We start from the raw sequence: 26,918 nt of genomic DNA, 5'->3' as shown, positions 1-26,918 counted from the left end.
TTCGTGACCTTTTGTTTCCTGTAGTTATGTGGACAGAGCAGCAGAGAAAACGAAAAAAAAAAATGAATGTGCGTTTAAAAGTTCACTTTCAGAATAGGCCTAATTCTGCAGTGGAGACACATTTTTATTAGTGGGTTATGTTAAATGAATTTTTATTAGTCAGGTTGTTTATTAATAATGTTAGTTATTAATTTTCAAATGTGTTTCTTGCACCATAGGCATTTCAGGTGAAAAATAGTGTGCATTTTTGAATGTGCACGTGTGCTTTTAACTGTAAAAATAGATTTGCATCTTATATGTTAAAATCGTTTTTGACTGAATAGCCTGTCTTTCCATGTTAATCTGGTAACACATATAGCAATGCACGTGGTGCTGCATAAAAAAAATTGCTACCTGTGCAGTAGTGCTGTACTCTGTGCTGTAACACGCCAAATATCCTTACATATCTCATCCTTTTCTATACATAACTTTGGGGGGGCAATCACCCCCCCAACCCCCGAGGAGCAGCAATCCTCCTGACCCCAGGCTATGACATTGAAGACTTCCCCGTCCATGTCTGAGGGTTGTGGGTAGACGGGATGTCAGCACACACTACGTGCACTGACGTCACATGGAAGTGTCATTTACATGCTGAGGCCAAGGCTTCAGCATGTAAATGATGCAAACACTCTTTCGCGTGCTGCTCAGACAGTTTCTTCCATATTTGCTTATGGGAGGGCTTTTTGGAAAGTGGAGACTCTCCCTTTTCCAACAACACTCACACAAGCAGATTGATGGTCAAAGATTGTTTGCTGCTTTGCCATCAATCACCACTGGACCGCCAGGGAATTGATTTTGGGGCAGGGTCACCCCTCACGCCAAATGGCCACTTACCATCACAATGACCTTTGCCACAAAAATGGCAAAGTGTTGTTTTGCCTTCTTTGAGGGCAATTTGGTGCTGTATTGCACCAATTTTTCCCCAAGGAAGGGAAAACAACATTCCACAACATTGGTAGTGGGAAACTTGGGGGCATCAGATGTTTGGCCGGGCCAGCCCTGCAACAAATTGCCCAAGGAGGTGCACATCCTTGTTTCCTTTGGGGTGGGAGGGGGGGCAACATTGGGCTCCAGGATCAGAAGCAGCAAGGAGCACTAGGCCACCAGGGAAATTATTTTTGGGATGGGGGCCATGGTGGGGTCCCCATCCTCCCCTGGAAGGAAAAGCTCTAATGTGACCTGGCCAGAGCTCGAGACAGCTCGGGGAGCTGTCACCGGTCTTGGGCATCTGACCTGCAAATGGGTTGACCACCCCTAGCCCAGCAGAGGTCCTGATGAGCCCTGCCTGGGTCCCTGTCCCTCCCTGGAGGGTAAAGCTGTAACAGAGTCTGGCCCAAGCTCCAGGACAACTGAGGATGCTGCCACCTGCTTTGGGTACCTGTCTCCCATGTAGTTCAACCATCTTCAAGCCCAGCAGTGGTCCCCGAGTGCCCTGGCGGGGTACCCATCTCTTCCTGGAAAGAAAGGCTCTAACACAGCATGGCCAGAGTTCTAGAACAGCCTGGGGTGCTGACCCCAGCCTTGGTCGTCTGCTCTTCACAAGGGTAGACCACCCCTCCAGGTTTATCACAGTCATAACTCAGCACTTCTCTAGGCATGTCGGCATGTCTTTGGCATGTAGAAAAAAAAGTGGATTTGGCATGAAACCGAAAAAGTGGCTTTAGCATGAAACTGAGATGTTGGTTGTTCGATGCAAATGGAATCATCAAAGAAAACCTTTAATCTTATTTTACATAGGAAGTGTCATATCTCTGCTTTAAGAAGAATGTTTGGTGGAGGCTGGCTCAGAACGAAAGAAAGACCTGTGCGCAAAAGCTTGGACTCAGCTTCAGTGAGTGGAATGGAACTCAGCTATGTGTACAGTGTGCTAAGTGGTAGGGATGAATACAGCTTCAGTCTGTGATTACATGAATTTGTGAAGTAGTGCTGTTTGATGTACATACGCAGCGTTCTCAACACTCACAAGGCATAGTAGGTTTGTCTCCCCTCCCTTTTATTCTCAATATTTGTATGTACTATCAATTAAATTATGTATCTTGTATTTCTTTTCTACCTTCCCCTATCCCCACCCTGTTGCCCTGTGGCTGCAGTTTTGCAAATTGTATATGCGCCTAACAAATGACCATTAAATCAATAAAAATAAATCATTGTAATCCCGTCCTGATTGGGGGAAGACAGCTCTGAGTCCGGCTCATGGATTCATGGGTGGAGCCAGGTAATCATCACCCCATGTGCATGAAGAGCAGGTTAGCGCCACAGACTATGTGCCCATTGACGGAGGGCTGCATGCACCTGTTTAGGAAGACCTTAGCTCTTACTCAGGGTGGAAGAAGGGCCAAATGTGTGTAGTCCAGAGAACCCACCATTTTGGTAAAACCATTATATGGCATAAACATAGATGTCATTGATGAGAACATGGTCAATGGCTAATGCTCTGCAGCGGTGCACACATCTCAATATGGGGGTCAAGACCAGTGATAGAATGCCAGACCAGCAGGGTCGTGTGAAGCCATCCTCCAAGGCCACAGTGTGTTGGAATGGGCCAATACAGCATTAGAACAGAAGTTCCTGATAGCAAACAGCCTCAACTGGCTGCCGAAAGGGGATTTCTAATTATTTCCCTGTTGGCCTCAATGTATTGTTTTGATTAAGCTATTACAGTATATATTTTTTTAATTGTTTATTGTGAAATACATTCTAAAATAATGATTTCACAATTATGAATACAAAACCTGTTAAAATCAATCATTACAATTCATGTTATATAGCAAAATCTAATAAGAACACCAGTAAAACATAATTCCATGGTGTATATTAAAAGACTCACAAACACTGTTGGGTGGCCATTAAATAAAAAAAGTCTTTCAGAAAACGTAATGCAGCCAATCCCCAACGTTTGTTTTTCGATGTCATAATTTGTTGTCAAACAACCCCCTTTGATAAGCTTTTAAAATCATGAAAAAGGTGTTCAAAGTGCAAAATAAGATGATCATGTAAAAACTCACATTCCAGTAACACATGAACAATGGTTTCAATGGTATTCTGGGACTTACAGAACCTACAGGTTCTTAGGTTATGCTCAAGCCCTTCACGCGCTCCAAGGATAAGGATGAGCCGCGAACACAAGAACTGAGCTCTCCAATGAAAAGACGGGAATCTGAGCATATAGTTTGGTAAAACACCCACGTATCTCACGTCAAGGGGCACTCCACTAAAAGACTTCAAACTACGGACTTTCTGAATTCTAAAAATCCAGTCCCACTCCCAAATGTTCTTCTTAACAAAGAGGGAAGTAGCCTGCAGTGCAGGTAAGCTTACTTCATATATAGTCATGATGTTATTACAGTTCAAGATCCATTTCTTAAAAGAGGTGCACGCTTTTCCCTTATTAACCTGTTTCAATACTCACCATTACAAAGGCATTTAACCAGGCATATTTACTTAATAGTTTTTTTCTAATGCGCCTAATATCGTACCTGAGTTCGGATTGTAAGCGCAGATCTGGGAGTCAAACCTTGCTTCCAAAACCAGCGCGTTGCCCCAGTGCTATCCTCCTTTCGTAGTTGTTTCCAAGCAGTTTGTGCAGCAACAGATTGCAGTCCTAGCTAATAGCGTAATGCAGTTGCTGTTACCCCTGGTGGTAAAGACAGAACTCTTCTCCAAAAATGACTCCCTAGTTTGCCCCAAAAGGTAATCGCATAGAAGAGTAGGGTTTAATCTCCATATGTAATTACTGTGAGGACTTTTCTGTTGTATAGCTCCACCACCAGTACCATTGAAAAGTACCCACATTTCTTGTTATTGAGGGAAGCCTGAGCTGCCAGAGAAGTAATCTTGGACTTTTGCGGGAGAAACGATTCATTATAGCTATGACCCTCATACAAAAAGAAGACAAGGTAAACACAGTTTGGTACCTGCTTAATAATGGAGTTTCCAAAAAACCATTGATATTTACTATAATGTCTTCTGTTGCCAGCCCTAAATTGGAAATCCTTAATTGGAAATCCTTAGTCTTGTAGACATTGTTTGTTAGTTTGTTACAACACATATATTTTGCCAAGCCTGTGAGTTGTCTTTGTAGCTCGATCATGATATAATCTAACAAGACCAGGTTGTCGGCGTAATCTAACAAGACCAGGTTGTCGGCGTACAAAAGGTAGTTTGTCCTACTGTCTGCTGTTAAGTCAGGAAACAACGTAACTCTGTAAAGAAAGGCACCTGCAATGTCAGAGATTAAGAGATTAAATAGAAGGGAGGCTAAAGTGTAGCCTTGCTTAAGGCTGCATCTACTTTGATGTATGCAAGACAAATCCCCCCCTATCATTTAACCTCACCCTGACAAATGTGTTAGAATGTAAGGTGACAATCATACTCAAGAGGTCCTTTGGGCAACGCCAGTTCAGAAGATTTTGCCACAACAATGTACCTATCAATACTTTCCAATGCCATTCAAAAGTCAATGAACGAAATGAACACAGGTCTTGACTTTGTCACGGCTACAGATTTTAGGGGATTCATAACAAAGCTGTTAACATTTGTCCCCATTCCTTTTTTATACACCCCGTCTGATGGGGTTCCAACTTCCCTGCCCCCTTGGCCCATGCAAGCAGATCACACAGCAGTAGGGAGGTGAACATTTTAGATGGCAAATCGAAGGGTGCAATGTGGTGTTTGTTAGCAGGGTTAACCAAGGACCCCTTTTTAAAAATCGCCACCAAAATTTAATTAAGCCATGAGTCAGGCAGCTTTTTGTTTATCAGGACTGTTCCAAATATGTTTAATAAGACGTCTGCCCAATAGATGCTTTGCCTTTCAGTACCCTCCTGGAAGGCCATCAGGGCCAGGCCCCCTTGAGATGGAACTACGGGTCACCAAACCGATCAGATCTTCCAGATTGATGTCCAAACTCCAGGGCACGTCCAAGGCGATCTCATGTGGGGCGTTGTCTTCACTCGCAGCACCATCAATGCTAGAAAAGTGCTCCACCCATTTTGACTCATTTATAGGGTTTACCCGGAAAGTAGCTTGACAGTAAGAATATGCATTGAGAAGGCTCAAAAAATATTGAGAGTCTTTAGAGGCCATTACCTGGAGCATTCTCTGAGAGTCATGTAACAACTGAGTGTGCCTATAATTTCAAAGCCAATGCCTATACACAGTTTTCAAGTGGCAAGCATGGGAGGCGCCGACACAGTTTCTAAAGCTGCCGCTGTAGCTAAACCGACAGCAGCCTCATTACATGAAACCATGCATGCAAGTGCTAAAGGGTATGGCTTGAGTTTATCCTTAGATTTTGTCTTAGATGTCGCTTTGCGATGTGGTGGTTTCGCACACACCAGCCAATGAAGTCACATTTTTTTTTTACTTTTTTTTTTATTGTGAGTTAGTTTAATACAATAAAACTTTTTACATATTTCCTTTTGCCGGTCTCTCTAGTTTGTTCTTATTGTTGTCCCACTTTCTCATTCACTCTCTAGTTCATGCTTCACAGAAGTTCTTTCCTCTCTTGAGTTCATTATTTTTTTCTAGCAAGTTTATTCCTGCACAAGTTAGTCTTGTGTTCTTCCCATTTGAAAGTTCACTCCACCAGTCTTTCTTTGTTCTTGTGGTGTATTGTCTTAAGTACTTGCTCAGGACTTTGTCTCTGTCTTTTGTTATTGCTTTGCACTCCAGTAATATATGCTTTACTGTTTCTAGTGTATCTTTGTTGTTACAGAATCTGTAGACTCCTTCGTTAACTCCTCGACGTCCGCTTTTGTCTACGAACCCATTTGTCAGATATACGTCCATCCTAATTTGAAGAAGTTTTACTCTGTGGAATGTACTCAGGAATCTCGTTAGGTATTCAGGCATTGTGTCTATTTTTCTATGAACATTTTCGACATTCGCTAATGATTGGTATAGAAGTTTAATTTCTCTCGTCTTCAACCAGTGCTGAGTTTTTAGTTTGCATTTTACTTTTTTTAGGATTCTTGATTAGTTCCGACAGATTCAAATCGATCTGTGTAAGGTAATTCCACCACTTATCCTTCCACAGGATTAGTAATGTTCCTCTTTTTCCTTTCCCGTTTGTTGCAAAGATTTTGTATCTTATTGCTGGTTCTTCTTCAGTTATTTTTCTTAGAAAGGCAACTGATTTCCAACACATGACCGAGTAAAGAGATTGCAATCCTAGTTCAGATCTTACAGCAGATATCGGAAGGCATTTTGTTAGACTTAGGGCCGGTTTCCAAAACCTTCTTTCTAGTTTGTCCCACAGTTTCCATGCTAAATTGAGTCCTGGTTCTCCTCCGTTTGTCAGTATGGCTTGGACGTTCTGTACATAAAATGCTTTCAACGGGATCAGAGAAAATTTGCCATAACGTCCGTTTATGATTTTTCCTTTTGAGTATAACATCTTTACTTTTGCCATTAGATCTTTTCCCAGTTTTCTTCTGCAATTGACTTGTTGAACAGTATACCCAGATACATGATTTATTTCACTGATTCAAGATGCTCAGCTCCAATTTTCCATTTAAATTATTTCATACTTGGTCTTCTGTTTCCACCTATCGTTATGATCTTTGACTTCTTGATGTTTATTATGTCACATTTTCCCCTAACATCTTGGATTGGGAGATGGGCATAACGCTTACCTTACCTGGGGGGGGCACTCCTCAGATTGTAGATGGAGGAAGGCATCCTGAGTCCCGGTCACCAGTTCCCCCGGAGGTCAGGCAAGAGGCAATGTGAGTAACATGCATATTTCCCTTTCTCTTTCATCAGGGGAGCAGTGCAACACAAAGCAGACAGCACCTCTCAACACCTTACTTGCCGAATGTGCGCTGTGCTGTCCGAGAGGTTTTAAGATGGAGCCTGTTGCAACAGTCAATGCCACTGTAGAAAGACTCACTAGGTCAACGAGCAGAAAGATGCAGCCTTTCATGCTAAACTGCTTGTCACACTGCTCACACCATGCATGCTCTGCTCTGTCCAAGAGGTTCTAAGGTAGAGCCAGTTGCAACTTTCACTGCCACTGTAGAACGGCTCACTAGGTCCACGAGCAGAAAGATGCAGCCTCTCATGCCAAACTGCTTGTCACACTGCTCACACCATAGTGTATATTGTGCACAGGCCCAGGCCATGGGTACAAGTGGGGCCTGTAGACCCGTAGAATGTACAACCTTTGGCATCTCTTGTCCATCCTCCTGGCCTGGAGGTGCTGCTGTTTAGGGCTTCATGGTACCTAGATGTGCTGCCCATGTGGGGGTTGTAGGGAAGTATGATGGGATTCCAGTGGGGGCTGCCTGGCAGGCTGGTCTGCTGCCTTCATGCACAATTGCTCAAGCTGATGAGCAGTCTGAATGGGGGTTGTGGTGCAGGCTGAAGGGAGGCCTTCATCCTGGACTGCAGAGCAGGATTCAGGGGGGATGCAGGGAATGCAGATAGGCTGCCTTATGGGGATTGTGGGCAGGGTGGTGGGCAAACTACAGAGGGGGCTGCACTGCAGGCAGATGGGATCCCTAAGGGTTGGGACTGCAAGAGAGGCTGATGGGGTGCCAGTGCTTTGATTGCTGACGCTGCTCCAAGTGTGCTGCTGCCAGGATTCTCTAAAGTTGCATTATGGCAAACCAAAAGAGTACTGCTCCATCCATTGTGCTGCAATATGCAGAATGAGGGAATGATAATAGATGCAGACTAAACATGCATTTATATGCTGGGAAATTGAGTGTTTGGTATGTGCAGTTTACACTGTGAAAATGTCAAGTTGAATCTCCCCCAAGTCAGACGCAAATGTGCATATTTAGGCCTAGTTTTATCAAGGCTATCTACAGGTTTGGGAACAACTAAGTAAATGCAACACATAATTTCAGCGAAAACAGGCTGGGTGCGCCTTGAGTTCACCTGTTCACACTGTAGCCTGTGAATCACAATCCAGGCCTCGTCCACTATTTCGATTGTCACAGGCAAGGAAATTTATAATTTACCTGAACTTCTTTCTTGTGTCCTTGATTGATACATGCTGGACACCTGCTTATCATTCTCAGTTCTCCGAAAATCCCTCCTCCTCGATATCCTACACCACTTGTACCCGCATTCCTGGGGGGCACAATGGGTCGAGACCAGGGCTATATAGTGTTATGGAAAACCTCAGAGTCTTCCCTCAGAGACTGCAAAACCCTTGTTTGCATAGAGAACTTTGCATTCACTCTTTCAAGGGCCTGACTAAAAAAAGTGGTGCTTATTTCCTTCTTTGATGGTTAGCAAAGGTCATGTGGCTAAGGAAACAAATCCTGCACCGTCTGTCATCTCCTCTCCAATCTGTCTCTCCTCCTGAACCAAAGCAACACTTCACCACATGCCCATGCCTCCATCCTACCACGCTCACGTTGATGCTAATAAAAAGCAAACTAAAGGACATGATCAACTAAGAGTTACTTTTCCCAAGGCAAATAGTCAATCTGATAAGTGTTCTAACCACCTCTCTTCTTCTGGTTCCTCAGCAAAACGTAGCTCTTCAATGTTAAAAGAAAGCATATTTCCTCCACAAGGGATGATTATTGCAACTTGTTAGAACGTGTTCCAAAGCAGTAAAGATTGAATTGTACTGTTGGTTACACCACATAAAGCTCCAGAATGGGAAAGCCAGTCTTGGTTCTGCCTTTGATCTATTAGAGCTAACATATACCTGACTGGGGAGGGGGGGGAGGGGGTAAGGTGCAATTTCATTTAAACAGGAGGTGATCGGTCTCCACAGGAAGCTCTACTTCAAAGAGATTCCTGTGGAGAAAATAGATTCCATGCATGCCAAGAATATTCAAAATTCTGTTCAGAGCAGATATTACAAAGAAGCACATTGGCAACATCAGAACTGCATTCAGATTCTAGAGTCTCTTCATGAATTTACATAACCCATTTCATCCAGTTGCATCCTCACCCAGAGTAGCAGGGCATAAATGGTTGATGGGTCAAGCAGGGATTTGCATTTGCATGTAAGTGCCTCCTTCATCTAGGGGTGCTATGGCTCCCAAAGCCTCTTGGCTGAGTGCCAGGTTGGAAGATCTTTTCATAAATCATTGGCCAAATGCCTCTTCGTGTCACACCTTTATTTAAAACCTATTCGTCATTTGCCAAAAGTGGTCGAGCACTGGCTTTGAACTTATATAATAGGAAATCTCCACGTCATGCCTTGGACTTTGGTTTAGGGCACTCCCCTTGCTTTTGGGATTGTCAGTTTAGTATTCTGTATTTAAAGAACCAATTCTACTTTACGAAAAATCAGAGATGCTAAGAGTTTGTCACATGTACAACTCTTTCGTTTCGAAGCAGGACTTTTTTTCCGTATATTAAATGCTTCCGTTTTTTTTTTTACAATATAATCCGAAATAATTAAATGTACACAAACATGCATGAAGATTTTGTTAAATGTTTGACATGACCTTTGCACCATCCCACTAACAATAACAAACCAATTGAAGTCAACAACTCGAGACGGCAATGACTGCTGCAGATTTGTTTTTCAAGATAAGAATAACAGAGAATGCTGAGAAATCTTTGAACATATCGTGTTCGTAGATGAGTCATCTGTCCCCATGCTGTGCCCTAAAAGATTAGGATATTATCATAACAGGCTTTCTCAGCAGTGAACCTCGGAGAAAAACGTCTCTCATTATATATGTCTTCAGAAGCACAGCCCAAACTAGGCACCCCCTAGGTATTTTTTTCAGGGTGCATTAGGGGACAGAAGGCACTACTTCGATCCTCTATATTTTAAATCCTAACATTCTCAGAGAAATTGAGAAATAGATGCTACATTGATATATGCTTTGCAAGATTGGGGATTTTCACATCAGCAGCAAACCATAATATACAAGCATGCAAAAAAAACATAATGTCACACTCGAAGGTTGCTTATCATGTGTGGGCAAGATACACAAATAATATATATGCACAATGAAAAGAGGCACTGCTTTAATAAAAAATGCAGAAGCTCTACAAACCCATCAACACGCATGGCTACTATTCTCATTGCATGAGTGGCATATGCCTGCATACAGAGAGTACTACAAAATCAGATGCAAATACAAATAGGAACATGTCACAACTTCTCTGTTGGAGTTTTTGCATACACTGGATGTTTCCATTGCAACCGCCCCCAAACCGATCGATGATGTGGTATTGCAGTGTTAGGGCTGTTTAAATTGTCTCAAAAATGCACATAATCTTTGACTGGTTGGGCATTGATGGACTGATGAGGCCTAAAAGTGGAACCACATTCTTCACAACATGTACGATGCTTAGAATTGGCAAATAATAAAACATATCCACAAATAAAGTTTAAAAAAGAAAACACCCAACATCGATTTAATTGGGGCCATGTGTGGAAAGGACATGTCATAAAAGAGGTATAATGCTTTTAATATCCTTTTTCCTGCTCTGCCCCAGGTTGATGCAGTAATGATGCACAGGAGTGCCATTGAGTGGAGATAAGATCTCCTACATCTTGTCAGAGTATTTTTATTAAATGCCTAAAAGAGGTTTTCATACATTTCAGGACTACCTACCACACACATATACACATATGTAAATATTTATACCTTTTTTGTGCATGTTTGACTAGACACTTAAGTCGGGCAAACCATATTTTTAATACGGGCAATGTAAAATGCCGGGAGGCCAAAGTAACTCGCTTCGCACCATTACAAGGTGCCTGATCACACTTTATATATATTTTTGTAATTTTCTTTTTTCATAGCCACAGCTATGAGACATAACATTGCACAACATAGCATAACATAACATTCATGGTTACCGCAGCTACTGTAATTACTGTCATTGGCCCTTCTTCTACCATAAAGGATAACCGTGGCTAAAATAAAAACATAAACATATGTGCTTTTTGTTAATATTTTCTGTATTAAAAAGACCAATAAAGGATTATTGATCCATTTATACAGTCTGTGTTTTTTGTTGTCTACTTTTATAACTAAAACCTTGGTCCGGAAAGGGCCATTTTGGGACAGAGGGAAGGAGGATGGAACTGGGAAGAGGAACATATTAGGATTTACACATCTAACAAAGCGTAAAAAAAGGAACATTTATTTTTCTGTGCATTTTTTGTTTTGAGAGTTGTTTGCGTTTTTCTTTTTTCTTTTTAAAAGGGATAAAACAAATTGCCACTTAAAAATATATATATATATATATATATATTACTAGAGGCGGCAATTCTCCAACCATCTAGGTTGGGTTCTCTCAACATGGTCCAGTTGTGACATCTCAAACAGATTACCTGGCAGTCCTGTAGATCGGGTGCAGGCAGGATGAGATGAGGTTGAGTGGTGGTGGATGAAATAGGGGAAGCAATATAAGTGGAAGGCAGTGGCAGAGTTACTTTTGGCTGGCAGATACCAGCGTTCAGATTGTTGACCATAGGTTCTCACCTCGTGATGGAAATGAGTCTTCCTATAGGGTTCCTCCACATCATCTCAACTGACACAGACTAGGTGCTGAATTAAAGTAGAGGTTCCCAAACTCTGTGATGATTTATTTGAAGGTCCCATCCGCAACTCCTTCCCACATAAAAACACACTGAACTTCCTCAGCCTCCTTCTTACTGCATTGCCCCTTCACCTGAAAATACTGCCAGCCATCAGTGACAGTTTTCTGGGAACGCTGCTTCTTACATGTAGGTAAGGCAGTACACACCAACACCACCTCTTCATTACTGCTTTTCCCAGACCTACTTAAAACCTGGGACCGGGAAGGAAAAAAACAAAACTGTAAAAAAAAACAACACAAAATAACTCTGCCGCTAAAAACAGAAAACCTTTTATATAAAAGAAATATAGCAAGCTAAATAAAAAAAAACGAACAACAAATGACAGGACAAAGGAGAAAGGCATAGGAACAAGAGTGGTAAATAAGGAATGGAAACATGTGGATATTGATCTTTAAAAGTTCCTAGAGGCTAACAAGCAAGTGCATCCACCAAGAGACAAAAAGCAATGAGAAAAAAAAAGAGGTGTCTTCAGATGTGATGAATAGCCACTGCTACAACAACAAGTCAATCAGAGTGTGACTTTCATACACGCGGCTACACACAGACACAATCACTTAGTCATGCCTAAACCATTGGCCAATCAGATTTCTGTGCCCCGCTTACGCGCCTAGGTGATAACAAGAAGAACAATCATGACGCACGGTTTGTAAACGCAGCTATGCACATTTGCGCCTTCCGCACAACCAATGTGATTGCGCACAAGATATAGCTGCATGAACCAGAGGGCCCAATTAGGTAGGAAGTTTCATTAACGGGGCTACGTGTATATGCACCTTCTGCACCAACCAATGAGATTGCACGCACCATATAGTCATGTCAACGAAAGGGCCCAATCAGGCAGCACGGTTCATTAACTCAGCTATGTACGTTTGCGCCTTCCGTGCAGACAAATCCGATTGCACGCACTATAAAGCCGAGTCAATGAGAGGTCCAATCTAGCAGTGCAGTTCATTAACGTGGCTATTTACATTCGCACATACACCATCGACCAATCAGATTTCCTGCTCCGCTTACGCACCTAAACATCACCCGTAACCATGTCAACGAGAGAGCCCAATCAGGCAGCACGGTTCATTAACATGGATTCACGCATTCACACCTAGGCCTTCAACCAATCAGATTTGACTATGTTCTTATGCGCCTACACATGATTCATAGCCATGTCTAAAGCCTCAACCAATTATATGTCTAGCTCCGTACACACGACCTGATTATAAACCACGTGTGCAGTATTGACCAATCAAAATGCACATTGCTTTAACGCTGTGACACATAACTCATACCCTTGAGAACAAACCGTGCCTCCTGATTGGATGCTGTGTGTAGCCGCGAATATTCACCAGACCCAAGGAATATTGCTTTACTTGTCTTCTTTGATTTTTCTTCTGACTACTGAGCACCTTGTCTGTGAGGTATAAGAAGGTTGTCAGCAAACTCCTCATTTTTTTTCCATACTTTTTTGCCTTCCTTTGTCCATTTACCTCTGTCCTTTGTCCTGTCATTTGTTCTGTTTGTGAATTACATAATTTAGTTAGCTAACTTTTTTTTAACAAAAATTATTTTTAGTGGCATTGTCCTTTTTGTTGTATCTTTATTTCATGTTATTTCATTTTTCTCCCAGGTCAGACATTGCACAGTCTGTCTGACCACAGCAGTAGCAGTGATGAGGTCATTTAGATGCCAAATCCATCCCCCTCCTGCAAAACATTATAGAGGATGAAAAAAAAAACTGCAGACAGCTGTAGTTACTTTATGGTGGAGCAGCACAACTCCCATACAAAACATGTGCAGTGCAGAATCTGCAAGAAAATATTACGCTGTGGACCATTTTATGGACCATCTAAGAACTTGAGGACATCTGTCTCCATTCAAAACATAGTCCCAGTCCAGTGGGACGATGCTGATGAGGACTACTGAAAGATCCATGAGAAACACAAAATGCAGGCGCATGGGCCAACATCTGTGCATTGTCAAACAACTGCTGTCGCATCAACCTATACACCAGCAACCACCACAGCAACCTCCACACCATCCACCTCCACCACTGTACATACTACAACCTCCACTGAACCCCAAACTCCGACACTGCTGTCCACACCGGACCTGAGTGACAGCAAAATTTTGTGCCATTGATGTTATAATTAGGTCGCGGTGGGAGATGCCAACCTAGAATGCTGGGGACAGCCATTTTAGAACACCAGACCCACTGCGACTAGGCCTTTTTTAAGTAGCAATTTTGCCCCTGTTTTTGTAAAACAAATAACCAAAAAACATCAAAACAAAAATAAAAACAAAAATAAAAATGTTCCTTTTTTTTACCCTTTGTTACATTTGTGAATACTAATGTTCTTACCTTCCCAGTCCGAACCCTACTCCATCCCTTTCCTGCAAAATGGCACTTTTCAGGGCCACCCTCTAAGTAATAAAAATAGACAAGATACAATACAAACTGCACTAAAAGGTCTTAAATTATCGCTTTTATGCAGTTATGTTTGCTGAAATGTATTTTTCAAAATGTTTTCTTTGTATCTGCGAGTATGCAGTTCATAGTCTTCCATTTATAGCCACGGCTACCACAGGTTTCTTTATAGACACGGTTAAAATATGCCCTGTCCTACTTGTCTGAAGATAGCTGAGCACAAGTGAGAGACCTCAGGATAGCCGTGACTAGATATGGTGACTTCCAATTGGATATATCGAAGTCACAGGTACGACTTCCAGTCATTGCTGAGATTATTGCACCTGAAAGCTTGCCATCTTGTTGGATGCTTTGGTAGCCGCTGCTTTGAATGTATGTTTAAAATAAATAATAATTATGTACATATGTATATATGTGCGTGTTCAGTAGTACTTCTAAGTTAAATGTTGAGATATATATAGAGTGTAAGAGATAATGGTAGTATGGTTCCCACTATATATTTTAGAACACCACCACACTACTAGCCATACTAATTCTAAACAATACAATATACAAACAAACTTATGTTCTACACAAAGTCTTACCTACTTTGTCTCATGATTATGTCATCTTCTCTGTTTAGTCACTATCACAGCTCTTAAAGACAATGTAATACATTTCATAATAGAAATATAAAAGGAGAGCAGTGACTTTTTTTCTCCATAATAGTATTGTACGAATAGTGAATATATTCCTTGTACTGAACCAATTAAGGTTGTACAAATTGATCATGTGTTAGAGGAAAAAAAACTTCTCATTGGAGAGAAAAAACATTTACACATAAATTACATTCAATCTCACTTTGTACAAACAACTCTACATGATAGACTTACTGAGGATGTAAAACATTTAATAAAAGCACATTATATGGCTACATTGGCCATGAAAAACATGTCCCACAAATTAGAAGTCTAAAGGAATGGGAGATATTAACTTCACTTCTTTCTACTTTTTCAGCATCAATCATAACATATAGAATGTATAATTAGTATTATTGTATTATTAACATCCTATACCAAACGTACATAATGCCTTCAGTTCCATTTTTTTTAGGCAATGAACAAGAAAACTATCTACATTCTATTTAATAAAAGTGGGCATTAAGAGAACTACACTTGGAAAAGGTGGGCGTCTGTAGAGGCTGCTTTAGGGGCAAGAGTTAATACAACATGATAAGCAACACTGCATGGGTCCACTAAGCACTTGGGTAACTATGAACCTGGTTTTGCATCAGCAAATTCTAAATAGAATTTCCCACAACATCAAAGGTGTGTGCACCTCCAAAGAAACCTCTGTACATTTTTTATATAAAAAAAAGTACAATACTATCATACACATAAATAACTATAAACACAAAACCAATGTTTAATTTATGTACAAACTTAGTTTCAATTAAAATTATATGAAATTTAGAGAGCAGTTTATGCAACCTTAACCAGGAAACCAAGACATACAACTGAAGGTCTTCAGTTTTACAATAAAAAAAATGAAGACATGACAAGATTTTACAATATTTTTAGTGTCATTCTTTTTAATGTCTAGTCATACCATTATTTTAAATAATAGGTAGACAATAAAAGGCTCCCTATATGTAACTAAGAATCTTAGAAATGTCATTTCAATATGTCTTGTAAGATCTTTTTATGTCTTTGTTTTGACCAACTACACACATAAGAAGTTAATAACAATTGTGTTTAATCTACTTTATACAAATACATGTATATTGCTTAAAAAAATGTATAAAAAATGTATATCATATTTTATTTTCAAAAAAGTCCACAGTGTAACGACCAACAACATTCCCTGACTTTTGTAGAAACTAGCACACTTGAAATAGAAGTGCTTTATAGAATTTGCCAGCTAGTACTTAAAGTAGGCTGTTTTCCTTTCCCTTTTAATTTAATTGGAATACTTCTTGTAAAGTGAGTGTGCGTCCTGTTAGGAAAGATTTCTTAATACTGGGTAATTTTCCTTCCATGTGGCAACCCCTAAACTTGTTGCTGTTGTTTTCACCATGATCTAGACTTTGCCAGAGAAGTGCAGCCTTCTGCCACACTCCTCTGGGCTTTCGCTCCATTCTTATGGGGAAACTGACATGCCCTTAAGACAGTCAGTACCGGGAAACGTTGTTTTCCGTAGTTTCTTTATCATGCTGCAGCTTTCGCGCAACATGGCACAAGAGGGCACTGTAAGCTAAGTTACTGCTCTCTTGGGTCTCTAGTCTTCTACAGGCCCTAGATACTCTCTTTGGATTGTAAATGAACGGACGGGATTGGTGGCAGCGATTGTTTCTTGTGTTTTTGAGCTCCTTTTGGCATTTTAAGCGCATTTCTCGCACTTAGCCCAAAATGGTGGCCTGGCTCCCAAAATGGCCAGACCACGAGGCTCCTTGTCCTGTCCGCTGACCGTCTTGCCCCCTTCACCTCCCCCAGGTCGAGCCGACCCAGGTCCTTCCTTATTTGGGCATGTACTTTCCCGCAAAACACAGATGCTTTCGCGGGCTTCTACAGGCCTTGTGTGTGCCTCCAGGATGGGGGCTGGGATGTCTGGTCCCAATACACATCCTGGGCGCCAGAGAGTCTAGGGTGGTGTGAATGCCTGGGACCCCCGTGGTCCGTGATAGGTCCACATATGGTGTGAGTGTTTTATGAGCGGATCTCCCATTGGGTCCACTATGTTTTGGCGCGAAGGGAACCGTGGATAAGAGGGGGCTGCAAACGCCACTACCAGGTCGATCTCCTGAGTTCTCACGAACAAAGGAATACAGGAGACAAGTATCCTGCAACCACGAGGCTGAACCAAGGAATCGCTGGTGACCCGCTGAAAGACTGCTCCTCTGCACTGCTGTCGCCTTGTGAAACCTTTTCTACCCCGGATCGAACGAGAAGGCCTGTACTGGTACTTCGACCCTTGGAATAGTGGGGACAACTATTCTCGGCATCTTCACCATCTCCTGCACGTAAACCTTTGGACGTGTCTCTGGGCCATCCAGCAGACTGACCAACCTACCCAGGAGTCTTGCTCTGTAACCGCCGTCAGGTTGTGTTGTATTACGAGTCCTTATCACTCTCACACGATTCGTACACTTGGCATTCCCAGGTCGAAGTGAGTAGTGTACATTTGGCTGAAATACACACGGCCGCTCCGTTGCCCTGCTGTGGTAACAAACTGTGCGGGTTCACTGCGTTTGGGACGTCCTCAACTCAACTTCTACTGCTGCGGAATCTACACGACGACGAGACGTCGCCTGCTCCTATCTGAACCTGCCAGCACTGAAACTGATGCGGAGAAGCCTGGGTCTGCTTGCATCGGGGACCAGTGAGTAGCATCGCTAGAAACTGGTCGCCCTCCTGCAGGAGCCCATAGCTTTTCCCCGCTGTGTCTAACAGCACGCCTTTCCATACTTGCGCTCTGCTTCTGCCCACAATGGAGGCTGCGCTTGAGTCGCGGAGCTCTGTTCATCTTCATTTGTTCATCGAACTAAACTGCCTGATTCCCTCAAAGAGACTCCCCTTTTTGCCCGTTGGCACCAGCGTGTGCAGGTACTTTTGAGCACAAGACTCCACTCTTTGTAGGGCTTGGACTTCCTTTTAGTTAGGTGCCTCTGAAGGCAGACTGGGTCTAATTATTATTCGCACTGCCTGTTTTCCTCCCCATCTAGGTGGTCTACACATTTCGTGCGTCTAACTCGTTAGACTTGTTTTTATTTGTATATATATTGTATTGGTTTGGTATGCATTGGTTTACTTGAGTTTTATTGTGATTTCTTGCTACGGTCAATGTTTCAAAGGCCTTGTAATAAATGTTTATATATTTGTAATTCAACATCTGCTTAGTGTAATTTGTAAGTGTCCTTGCTTTGTGTGCTCATTGCGGGCTTTCAGTTACCCTCACCCCTCTTGAGACCTAGGCCCTCATTACGACCCTGGCGGAAATCGAAAAACGATGGCGGAAATGCAATACCGCCATCGAATAGCGCTCGGTGCGATTATGACCCGTCACCGTAAAGTACGATGCCATTAGCGACACCGTAGTGAACGCCAACGCTAACTGCACCAAGTACGCGCACGCGCGCCATGCAAAACCGTAATTATCACCATGGCGCAACGGTACGCGAATTCTGACCCTAGCGGACATGTACCTAACGCCATCAAGCATGGCGGAAAGTACCATTCCGCCATGGTGAGAAGTACGGCATCGCGAACCAACCGTAAATGGCCCTACTGAGTGCCTGTACACCACTCCCTGGCCACATTGCACAACTCCTCGTAGGTGCAATGAAGTCACACAATGCAACCAGTGAAATGTACAAGTCACCCATGCATGCCAACAAACAAATGAATGTAGGGGCTCCAAGTGCCTTGTGAGTGGCCATCCATATTTGCCATGTCACCATTGCCGTACTGATGCAGCACAGGCAGGTGAAGGTTCAAGTACAGCAATATGAACTGAAATATGAGACAAAACAACAACAGGCCCCCATCGCTTGACACCAGTGTAAGGCAACATTCAAAGCAGTATCCTGAGGGAGACTGCACCAGCCCTGTACTCTTGCCAGTAAACAAACCAACCATCAGCATAAGCATGTACCACACAAGTTGGCAGAGTGACTGAGCAGCCAATGGGAGCTGCAGGGCACAGATGGCACGAATACAGAAGTCTCCCTCCAAGAAACGCACGCAAACACAGGCACCTGTGACCAGCCATATTCTGATAATCACATCATTCCACCAATCCACCTGGCTGACCGGCATCTGTTACAGAAAAGCTAATCCCCCGCCCCTGAGCATGATATCATTAAAACAGTCATAATGGCAGCCCCTATCCCTGACCTCACTGGGCTTCGTAGGCAAACGCGCCCAGTACAGGACCACGCAACTATACTCAGAAGCCGGAACCCAATGCAGATCTTCTCACAATACATCGCTCCACAAATAGGAATATGCTACATTACTTGCAAAGAATAACGCTACACGGTCAATATCATAATCAAAATTTAATGCACAACAAAATCACCAAGCCCATACAGCTATTAGGTCATGAACTCCAAAATATATTTCATTATTGTGGGCTGCATCCGCAATAAATGACCAGCTTCTTCTTGTGTGACGCCCTGTTCCTTCATGGTACACAGGGGCTACATTCACGTTCAAAAAGGCAACATGGAAGCGCCTAGAACCGCAGGGCCGTCCCATTAGGTAGGCACTAGTCCAGCTGAAAGGTCGATATGTTGCTCCGAGCCACTAGTACTGCGCAAGGGCATGTGGCCCATTGGCGATCGTCCCATAAGATCGTAATGGTGCTCCACTGATTAACACGAAGCAGCAGGTGTCGGGAGTAAAAGCCATCTGCAGGAGTGGCATACAGATGGCAGCGGCAAAAGGGGAGGAGATACCTGTCACCCGAATGAAATGAAAAAGAATAGTATGGGCATCAGAACTTCATTTGAATTACTCACTTCAATGATCACACTAAATCTACAGCCATATGCATGCTAGCCCACTCAAAAGGATTATTCCCACCCAAAAATCACTTGCGAATCATAACTATATAAATCGAGGTGAAAACACTATTACAAACGAGTCTTTGTGTGCATGCGTCTGTTAAAACAGAATCCATTAGATGGGATTAGTAACGTGCATAGACACAAGTGTTTGAAGGCGCGTCGAGACAGGGAGGGTTCAACAAGGGCAGATAGACGATGGTCCCACTATGGCAGCTCTGCATCACATAGCGCAGGGGAAGTGGATAGATTCCAAAAAGCCATGTACATGGCAAACTCTCAATTAAATCATCTGTCCATGCATCCATACATCATTCCCTCATCCCGGTATGAAAACGCCTGATTATTTACTCACATAACATGTGAAATTTCCATTGAGTCTGTGCGTAATGCAGTCTGCAAAATCCACTGTGCTCCAGCCCGGAATTCCAGTGTTGTGAAGTAACATGTATTTGGGAACGTCCGGCCTTATCGTCCACTATGCTATTGCGCATCCCATACTATTCATATCAATCATTGCATTCTCGCCATGGCCCCTGTCCGAAGGACATTAAACAATAGAACTTTATATTTGCAGTCAGACCTGTGGGCGTCTCCTCGCCGCTAGCTGAAAACCGAAAGCGCTGTCCTTCGAATTCCTCATTTGCAACATCACGTCGAAAAGGCATCTGTGACCGCTTGAAATCACAAATTCATCCAAGTAGTGCGGCAGTGTGTGAAAATGGCAACTGGCTTCACTCACAAATGGGACGCCCCGCCCGTCGGTGAACCTCGGTACAGTGCTGCATGAGGGTCCACCGTTAATCGAGTACTACATTCCACTGACCCTACACAAGTTTGTTCGCGACTGCAAAGATAGTATGTGAAACAATGGGACCATAGCAGAATGAACATATGAAGCAATATTTCACTGCCATCGGGATTAAATACATGATTGTAATAGCAAGATGCCATGCGTCAAATTGCAGCGTTGTGTGCGGGACGTGCTCGCCCAAAGGGGATTGCAGCTTGCACAGGTGGAATGAATCACCACAGGCGGAGGCTATACAGCCTGAAAACACATAAATTGCACACCCAACCCCCTCCCACAACTACACCCACTCCAAAATGCTACCGGCAGGACTAGCGATGTTGGCCCTGGGGGACCTGATAGCACTGCAAGTACTCCAACTTCAAGAAGAAGACGAACACCAACTACTACAACAACCGGCCGCACAGAGGAGACGCAGGAGGAGGAGGAGGGCAAGGCAGGGCCAGCAAGGCCCACCAGCACAGCCACTACCACCACGCAGGCAGCCCGCAATCCCACGCCTCCGAGCTCATCCGTTCAACCTCACTGATGAGCAGATCCACACCCTCTACCGTTTGGACCGGGACACCATAACCGCCATTGTGGACATGACACACGCTGACCTTGTCAGCATGATAGATAGCCCAACCGCCATCCCACCCCTACTGAAGGTGGTGTCTGTACTCCACTTCCTGGCCACAGGCACCTACCAGCACACAGTCGGACAGTTGCATGGCATTTCACAGCCATTGTTGTCACGGACACTATTGCAAGTGCTCGATGCCCTCCTGAAGCACGCAGACGACTACATCTCTTTACCACGCTCGGAGCAGGAGATTACAAACACAAAAGTGGGATTCCATGCACTTGCCGGCATACCGGGTTGCATTGGTGCCATCGACTGCACCCATGTGGAATTGGTTGTCCCACATGCCATGGAGGTCCAGTACCACAACCGAAAACAATATCATTCTCTTAATGTACAAATTGTGTGTGACTCCAACAGGATCATTATACATTGTTGTGCCCGATTTCCTGGATCAACCCATGATTCTATGGTCTTGAGGAACTCTACAATACCACGCTACATGGAGCGACACGCAGGGAACAGATCCTGGCTACTCGGTGAGTCTCATTTCATGCATTATAATGTGGGGTATGTGATGCGGCAATGACCTGGCAGGAAGGGGGGGGGGATGCGTACGTAGCAATGTCATTCCACAAACATCCTTTATTGTCCACATACAGGTGATGCCGGGTATCCACTGAAGAGATGGCTCCTTACACCACTCCGGAACCCACAGAACCAGCATGAGGAGGACTACAACCATGCCCACTCACGTACCCGTGTAGTCATAGAACAGGCATTCGGCCTACTGAAGGCTCGTTTCCGCTGCCTCAGCAGGTCTGGCGGGGCACTCCTGTACCGCCATGAGAAGGTTGCAAAGATGGTCATGGCATGTGTCATGCTACACAACATGTGCGTACGTAGAAATGGGCCCATGCCCCCTGACGCAGAACTGCAAGCACCTGAAGATGGTCATGATGAGGGTGGGGATGTGGCAGCACCTCAAGGAGTCCGCGAGGCACAGGAGGGCCGTGAAATTCGTCAGGTTATCATAGATTCATGCTTCTAGCACTCACGCCTGGTGGCTGATACATGGACACGGGACTTGTGGCACTGTGTGTGTCTGGAACATGCACAATATGGACTGTACGCCTATAAAGGCCTCGTACACAAAGATCAATGTCCACACATCTCATTGGATGATTGTGAAATGTTTATAGCATATGTGAAATTATGTTACACACCCCATCGACCCGCCACCCAAGAAAGCCCAACACACCCCCTCCACCCTTCTACCTCCCCCCCGAACACCAGTGTCCAAAGATGCTCATTGTCAGTGGGCAGACGCTATTGCAAGCCCCCTCTCCGGGTATCAGGGGCACTCCTGCCTGTGGAGCGCAGGTTCCTCCCAGATCTACGTTGGGGGCTGCCCTGGACGGAACTTGCAACGGATGATGTCTCTGCCTGCTCACGTCCATGCATGTCCCTAAGGGTTTGTGAGAGCTCAGTGAACACACGGCGCACAGCGGCAAGTTCAGCACATACGTCTTTGGACGTCGCATGTAGTTCCCCCCTCAGGCTCTCGGTGCTTCTCTCCATTTGTACCCTCAGGCTCTCAGTGCTTCTCTCCATTTGTGCCCTTAGTGTCTCTGTACTTCTCTCCATTTCTGCCCTTAGTGTATCTGTACTTCTCTCCATTTCTGCCCTAAGTGTCTCAGTAGATGTTTCTATGGCTGCCTTAGTACCCCCACATTCATCAGCATGCTCCTTGAGGAGAGTGGCCAGTTGCTGCTGTTGCACGATCACCTGGTCGAGGGACTGTTGCCTCTGCTGGGCCATGCCCATTTGCGGTGGTGTCACAGAGGGGCTGATCACCTCATGTTGCCTTGCCACAGGGCTTGTGGGGGATGGCCAGTCGTCGTCTTGTGGGTGCCCCTGCGTGGTATCCTGAAACAAACAGGGGGATTGAGACAGGTCATGGATGGATCCTACATCGACAGCACCGTTTTCTGTGTCGGAGCATGCTGCCATTAATGCAGTGTCACCTATGGTGCTGCTGCCACCAGAATCAGTGCCTTCTGTGGCATCCATTGGGGGGACCTGTGGTGCTGCTGTTGTGGGCATGCTGGCTGCTGGGGTGCCTGTTGAAGTCCCCTCCTGTGTGCTGCCACTTGATTTGTGCTGCTGCCGTGTCTTGATCCGTGCAGCTGAGGTGGAGGGTCTTTGGCCGTTGGTCTTGGCCCTCTTTGCAGGTGTGCTGGTAGGGGTGTCCTGAAGCTCGTCGTTTGAATCAGACCCTGTGTTGGAGTAAAGGAGGGCGAGCGTTATTTATGGGTCTGTGGAAATTGGAATGGCAATGTATCACATGCATTGGGGTGGTACCTGAGGGTGATTTGGGTCAGGGCCTTGGAGGTGGTTTCATTTTTGTGTGGATTGAGGATGCAGTTGTTTTGCAGCCTGCAGTTACGGTGTGCATGCTGCACGTGTAGAGGGTGTTTTTAGTATTTTTTATTTTTTATGTATTTAATGTGACTTTTAAAGTGCGCTATCAGGCCAATGTATGTGGACGTTCTCCTGGACATGTGTTTCTGTTGCACTATGTGGACACATGGTACTTCATATGATTGGACATTGTGGATTTAGCATTGTTTTATTTGGCCCACCTACCTGATTCTTTGGATGTCTGCACTCCTTTCTCCATCCCTCCGACTCCCTCTATACTCTCCATTCCAATGGTGGAGGCACAGATTTCTTCCCAGGGGGTCAACTTGATGGGTGATTCCGATCCTCCCCCGGTAGCTGTGGCAATGTTACGGTTGGCTGATAGTATGCTCCGTACGCGTATCCGCAAGTCGTCCCATCGCTTTCTGCATTGCTGTGGGTTGCGGGGTGCGGTCCCCACCGCACTTACCCGCTGTGCCACCAGGGCCCATATGGCCTTCTTGTTCGCAAGTGCCGTCCTGGTCATTTGCGTCGAGAAGACGACGGCAGCATTCTCCTGGAGGGTCTCTGTGAGCACGGTGAGTTCCTCATGGGAGAAGTGGACCTGCCGCTTGCGGTCGCACGCTTTTTTCGCAACTTTTCCCATTTTTATTGTTTTCACTAGGGTGGCTAACGGGTTGGGATGTGTCTCAGGGTAGGATTTTTAATGGTTGTGTTGGGATTCTGATTTTATAGGTGTACGGCGTGCTGTTTCCCGTTCCGGGCCCATGTTTTTACTTCCGTTTCCGTATGTTTACGGTCACCGTATTTTGCGATTACCGCTCATTACGGTGACCGCTATGATGGGTGGCGGAATTGCACCTAGGGCGCCGTACGACGGCGGTGAGTGGCGTTTTGGGGACATTTCCGCCATCACGGACTTTGCACTTCCGCCATGGCGTAGTGCTCGTGCCCGATGGGTCAGGATTAGCCGCACTTTACTCCGTCGTGCAATGGCGGAAACGCTATTTACGCTATGGCGGTCAGGTCAGTTACTTTCCGCCAGGGTCGTAATGAGGGCCCTAGTCTTGACCGCCGCGATCGCTATCCTGATTGGTCTGGGTTGTCCAGAGGTTACCCTGTTCCAAGAAACTAGGCTGGCCTTCTGAACCTCTGCCCCTCCAGGACAGAGCTCAGAAATCCGTCTTAACACGTCATACACACATAAGATGTATAACACAATATACCTAAATCCTCCCATGAACTTCTAATAAGTAGTCAGATCTCATTTCTTTGTAAAACTCTGTACTTCTCTTTTCTTTGCATCTACCTCCTACTCTTTACTTGTTTCAGATGTAAACAATGATCAGCATCTACACTCTCTAGCACTCAAAATAAAAAAAATGGAACCCAGCACATATCGGGAACCATTGAACATATTATAATATACAGGGCCTCATTAGGAGTCCAGCGGTAGCCGTGCCCTTATTATATATACTATATATATATACATATATATATATAGTATATATAATATTATATAGGGCACTACATCTATATATATTAAGGGCACAGCTGCCGCCGGTAATGATTTTTACCGGGCCCATGGAATGGGCACTTACCGGGTCATGCCAACCTTGGCGGACCCGGTAATTGCCCATTCCATGGGCCCGGTAAAAATTGATCGCCATTCCCATTTGAGCCCCAAATCTAATATATACACTTATTGCGTAATGATTTTAAATTGCAACCTAGTAAATATCTATCCTCTAGTTTACATAAAACACTTATTACCCTATTCACCCATTTCAAACATCCATTTTGCATGTTTATATTCACAAAGAATATTAAACATATTCTAAAACATTGGTTCTAGCAACATTAAGTAAGCATTCTTTAAAACCTTTGGCAATCTAGCGTAGTGTGTGTGCAACAACACCACACCATTTGTCTCAAAACAACTTGCCATGGCAAACCTGACATCAAAGCCAACTGGGCACCTACCTTCAAAAATCTATTGACATGCTCAACCAACCCATTGGTTCTTAGATAATCGAGAGCGATGTGCACACCTGAAATTGTCTTCATGGCCTCTGAACAAATCGGATCCCCATTGTCATTCACAAACTCCTTAGGAAATCCATTGCAATGTTTCTAGATAAGTCTGATCTATGAATGTCCTGTCAAAACAGGTTCTCCCCTGTTCATCCAGAGCCATCAAGGACCACATCGACACCCTTGCTCCAGCCTTCGCCGATTTCTGTAATCACTGCTCTGCCGTTGGAACCTTCCCCTCCCCCTTAAGCACTCCCTTGTGCACACTCTGCTAAAGAAGCCCTCTGCCAATCCTTCATCTCTGGCTAACTATCTCCTGATCTCCATTACTCCTTTCCAGGGCAAACTCTTGAAATACTGGTCATCTACCAGCTTAGTCTGCACACTGAATGTGTTGGTTGTCTCCATGACCACCAGTCTGGCTTCAGAGCTGCCAGAACGCAGAAACTGCTCTCCTGAATAACCGTGAAGATCTGCTCTGAAACCTTGATTCTAACCTTGCATCAGTCCTCATTCTCCTCAGTTTATCTTCTGCCTTTGATGTGGTCAACCATGCCATACTGCTCAATCGCCTCAGTGATAACCTGGGTATCACTAATCAGGCCCTGGCATGGCTGGCTTCCTTTCTCACTGACCGACCCTCCCAGGTGCAACTGGGGTCTTTCCTCTCTTCTATCTCTCTCTCCAATTGTGGTGGTCCCAGGGGTCTAATCTCTCTCCCTGGCTGTTCAACCAATACCTGGCACCTCTTGCTCACTAACAACAAATATAAGAAGCATGAGGGAAACTTTACCCCCAAAGTGAACCCTCAAATAGGTGAACCACCTTTAAATTCAAACAACAAGGCACTTGGGAGTTATGTAATCTGTTACATGGGGAAATGACCAACCTAAGAAATAGTAGATAAACGGCCCATCACAGAGCAACTTACTACCACTCTGATACAGCAGATAATATTATACAATTTGTATTAATATTCAATCGCAAATGTAAAACAAATAACACATAAGTAACATTGGACCACAATTCAGTTTGAAGTGGTTAACAGTGCAAAACGAGCAAAGAGTGAAAGCATACAATTGATTGTTTACTCTTCTTAACATAAAGTGTCTCGTGCTGTGCAAAAGGAATGATAGGATAAAACACATCAAGCACTCCATTCATACTAATCGCATACCATTAATAGCAGTTTATTCACTATACCAAAAAAACCAACATGTTTCTTTCCAACGTATTAGTAACTTGATAGTTAAAGGAAATACATCAGGGGCTGTCTAACTCGACAGATTTGCAGTGTTGTGTATTTAAAAACAATATCTCACGGATCTTTTTTTTTATTTCAAACAAATCCCTAGTTTAGAACCATTTTTGCTGTGCTGTTGCTTCGTTTAACAGGATTTTAATTCTGTCCTGGCCAGCATTAGGGATCACCCCCTGTAAAAGAATGGACATTGGTAACAATTAACCATACATCATATATTTACGCTATGTGAAAGTTACTACCTTCACATAAAATTAGCTACAATAGTGTGTTATCAATACACT

The sequence above is a fragment of the Ambystoma mexicanum genome, chromosome 6q (assembly GCF_040938575.1).
Source record: "Ambystoma mexicanum isolate Mex_15411 chromosome 6q, UKY_AmexF1_1, whole genome shotgun sequence".
NCBI classification, from domain to species: Eukaryota; Metazoa; Chordata; class Amphibia; order Caudata; family Ambystomatidae; genus Ambystoma; species Ambystoma mexicanum.
The sequence above is the reverse complement of the archived record's forward strand: the minus strand, read 5'-3'. Positions refer to the sequence as shown.